General features: G+C 42.2%; 1 non-coding gene across 1 annotated transcript; it reads left to right on the forward strand.

Annotated features, from left to right (window-relative positions):
• Positions 1-1,453: 1,453 nt before the first annotated feature.
• Trnas-gga lies at positions 1,454-1,537 on the forward strand. Its single transcript is given in 2 exon segments — positions 1,454-1,493; positions 1,503-1,537. It is a non-coding gene; the product is annotated as a tRNA-Ser (tRNA).
• The last annotated feature ends 3,102 nt before the right edge of the window (positions 1,538-4,639 follow it).

The raw sequence follows: 4,639 nt of genomic DNA on the forward strand, positions 1-4,639 counted from the left end.
AGAGTGGCTAATTTTGCTGAGATGTAATTGCTGCGGAAAGCTCCCATTAAGGTGTGTATTCAAAACTTCCCTGGGTCATTAAGATGAAGGCGGCTCGCAATTTACAGGTTTTTCCCGTTCTAGGGTCCGATTTTATGTGTAAGGTGGTTGTCATTCTGGATTGGAGGAAAGGGATATTTTTTTGGATTCAGTGAAACCAATAGTCAAAGAGTTTTGCAAGTACCAGTCATAAAGGCGTGCCAAGCGGCCAACTTACGGCGAGACCGCGTAGCAAGCAAGACTATAATTTTAGCCTACACGTTGGCCTGCTGTACCAACTGTATGATCAGTTTCCTGACCTCTTTACCCCATCGCTTGAACGCAGTGAAAGGGGAAGAATATAGGACAGAACTTACTGACAATATCCCAGTAAGATATCCGTCATATCTACTGTTCGATTCCAGGCCAGGCTGCGGATTTTCTTTGCTGTTCGTGATGTCCTCATCATTTCATCATCATCATTAGTGACAGCTTCTAGTTGGATTGAGTTAAAAATTGGGACTTCGTACGGCCGCTGATGACCGCGCAGCTGAGCGCCTCACAAACCAAACATCATCATCATCATCATCATCATCATATCTGCTCTAGCCATCTCGCGTAAAGCAGCTGAAAGCTGTCATAGAAGAAATGCTTAGGTAGGGAGTTATTCTTCCATCTAGTTGCCCTATTCGTCTCCCATTTGCGTGGTCCCAAAGGCGCAAGACATGTCCTGAGGTGAACTGCCATTCATTAAATAAAAATCGACACCGTTAGCCATTCTGCACAACTGTTTTGGATGGTTTAAGAAAGCAAAGATTTTTAGTACTTTCGACGTTAATCAGACTTACTATCAGATTCCTCTATCTGAAGTATCTGAACCTGAACGGCTTCTACCACCAACTGGAATTTCTATGAATGCAACCGGGTTAAAAGGTTTTTTCGTATCTAAGTTTCGAAGAACATCGCAAGGCTGGATTCACTGTCAAACCACCACAGACTTAGTTTCTGCTAATGGAATCAGTGTTGATCACAGCCGTACTATGGCCATTCATTCATGCCCTCCCCGAAACAATACGAGAGCAGTAGAATTTTTGTAGGCATGATCACTTTTCAGAAAATTCATTTGTAATTTTGCCCATCTCGCTGTAGCGCTAAATGATCTCAGCATAAAAAGACAGTAAATTCAAGTGACTTTCTTCATAAGAAGTGGCATTCCAAAGTCTGAAAAGGGCGTTGGCTAGTACGCCAGTGTTGTAAATGCCCAACTTCAGTAAGAAGTTCATTTTTAAAACAGACGCACAACTGCAGGGGTCGCAGGTCTGCTTTACACGAAGACAATGGTGTAACGCGCCCTACTACTTATACAAGACCTGTTGTCGCCTGAATCGCATACTCCGTACGTGAATTAGAGGCTTTGGCTGTTTTATTTGCGCCGGCCTGGGTGGCCGAGTGGTTCTAGGCGCTGCAGTCTGGAATCACGTGACCGCTTCGGTCGCAGGTTCGAATCCTGCCTCGGGCATGGATGTGTGTGATTTCCTTAGGTTAGTTAGGTTTAAGTAGTTCTAAGTTCTAGGGGACTGATGACCTTAGAAGTTAAGTCTCTTAGTGCTCGGAGCCATTTGAACCATCTGATTTATTTTATTTGCGATTAAAAAGTTCAAGGTTTATTTACAAAATATCCCTTTCATGTTAGAAACATATAGCCAGGCTATTAACTTGATATTGGCTAGACCAAGGCATAGCAAACGTATTGCATGATGGGCGTTTAGAATTTTAGCCTTTCAATTTAAGGCTAAGCATATTTAGATTACTGATAACCCTGTGGATGTTTCAGGAAGAAGATCAATTCCCAGATTAAGAGGTGTGCAAATCTAAGAAGGAAAAAGTAGGTCATATGGCTTGTCCTATTCTGAGTGGTTGCCCGCTTCTTTTTAAAGACATTAGGGAGCAACAGGACGCTGATCCGGAGTTGAATTAGGAGGGGGAGAAAATCAAGAAAGGAGACGTTGTTAAGCGATATTTTCTAAAAGGTAATATCCTATGTTGTACCGCCCGCGTTAGCCGCCGGGATATAACAGTATTACCAAAAGATATTGTATCTCTGGTCTGTTAATATTAGCATCTTGGGGTCTTTAAGACCGGAACGAAGATCAGCGAACACTGTATATGAAACAGAATGGACAAACTAATTAAGGAATTAGTGCTCAGCTGTAAGACGTGTGCTGTAAGCAAACCAGTGATCAACACGCAGCAGGGATTTTTGTCATCTGAGGAATTTAATCAACCTATGGAAAAAATTATGTTGATCATGTAAGTCCTTTTCCACATCTGCGAGAGGGGAACCGGTACAAGCTTGTGTGCATGGACGCATTTACGTGTATTTGTTGGTTAACCCAAACGCGATGTATTTTCTCCAATATTACCATCAAATGTCTCCAGTCAAAATCTGGCACTTTTGGCCTCTGTAGGGTGGTGGTTACGAGCAATGCCCTGAAGTTCACCTCGAAATCCTTCCGTGACTTCTGTTTCGATGTGCGTATTAGCCGCACCACTACCATGGTGGATTATCCTAATCCATTTTTTGCTGATTGAATCAACAAAAACGTGTGTGCGGTACTGGCTCCCTGTCACGGTTGGGATAAGCTTTTAACACTGCCATGCATGTGGCGAACGATTTGCTTCCCAGAAAGCTGATACCATGAAAATTTTGGAAGCACACACAAAGCAATCAAAGTCGCTCATGCGATATTAGATCACTCCAACAATGATCCGAGGGAGGGGGGAGGGGGGAAACTGATCACGCTGAAGGCAGGTGACTGTGTAGGCTAAAAATTTTACAGCAATTAGCCGGGGCAGGATGATGTAATGGGGAACTCTTGCTCAGAATTTTTGGCCCAGTTCAGGTCCTATGTTTTGTGACCCCAGTCACCTAGCTCTTCAGAATCGCAGACGAAGCAGACATTTGTTGTTAAGTAGCCTTTTACCTTGCTTGGCCGCTTTCCGGTCACTCGTAGGCCTCATGTACGAGTAAGACTGGTCAGTTGCAGGAAGAAATGACACCACTGTTCTGCATCCCGGCGCTGTTCTTCTGGACTTAACAGGCACCGGCGGAAAATGATAGCAGCGATCGTGTCTCCTAATCCTTAAAACTAGCCGAACCACTGGTGGCGCTGAGGATGAAGATATCGACTTCGCCTCGACCAGTTGCCGGCCGCGTATAATCCGCTAATGACCGGACGACAACGGACAGAAGCCTACTCAGAAGACTGAAGAGCAGCCCTCGCCCACTTGGTTACAAATCGTTGGTGAACTCTGAGAAGCGAACAGACATTTGTAAAATTGCATTTCATATGTACTGTGAAGTTTACCTACGATTATTGCACTTAGCCAATGAGGGCCTTTTTTGTCTTATATTAGAAACTGAGACCATATAATGTTGCAGGCAGGTTAAAGATTCCAACAACGCAGTCTGCAGGTGCGTAAAAGTCCAGTAGTATATGTTACCTGTTTGTTCTCGCAGGTAATGCTTTAGATCGCTGGTCACCACAACTTAAGTTAATACACTTAAACAGAAAGATATTATTTAGCGATGGGGTATGTTCATTACTGATTAAAGATTAATAGCTCGGAAGTTAAACTTTACCTGTTTCTTTTAATGTTTTCTGTAAATTTAAATAAATGCATGAAATGTTACATTGAACAGTTGCCTCAAGAGCGTCAAATATTCGTGTAATAAATGCAGTTAGATAGAATAGCCGATAATACGTCCCACTCAGATGAATGACACTCCCAGGAAGCGTACAGAGATTTTTCAAAAGTTCGTGAGACGTTTTTATGTGACACCTGCTTTGCTTAACCCTTAAATCTAAAGGGAGTGGAAGGGCTTACACGATAAAGTGAACATTTCAATCCCCATGTATTTATTAACTACCAACAACAATCTCGCATTAAAACTGACAGACGCCACTCAGGCAAGATTATTTACGAAACACTCATTACATAAAATAGCAAGTTAATAAATCATTAGCCAACGATCTCCCATCAACATTGAGAACGTGACTCAGGCAAAATATTTAGAAAACTCTCTCATTGCGTAAAATCATTAATAAACTAATGAACTATTAGCAACGATCTCATATAAAAATGACAGAAGCCACTAGGCTGAATTTGACCAAAACTTTAACAAAACAACTCTAGTTGAGACACGTTATTTAAGACCCTTTCAATACTAGTACTTTAACATTACATGTAAAAGAACAGTGGACAACAGTGGACGCACAGCCTCAATTTTAACCCGAATACTTAGAACATATTTATTAAAACGTAACTTGTGAAATCTTGCAAATTACTAGACTAGAGAACCTTATAGAGCGAACGACGAAATTATTCAAATGTCCATGGGCTTGTATGATGGGCTTTTAGGGCATAGAAAGTCACAAATTTGTACAATCATAAATGTTTAACAACAGAAGTAAGTCCCAAGCTTGTAAAGCCAAAGTTTAACCACGAACGGTGGAACCGACTGAGAGAAGTAATACTAATCTTGGAACCAAGACGTGGCTCCGTTTGCAACCCCACATCGAGTAGGCCACCGAAATGTGAACCCAGCAAACGCTACCGA

Source organism: Schistocerca piceifrons, chromosome 1, assembly GCF_021461385.2.
Source record: "Schistocerca piceifrons isolate TAMUIC-IGC-003096 chromosome 1, iqSchPice1.1, whole genome shotgun sequence".
Lineage (NCBI taxonomy): Eukaryota > Metazoa > Arthropoda > Insecta > Orthoptera > Acrididae > Schistocerca > Schistocerca piceifrons.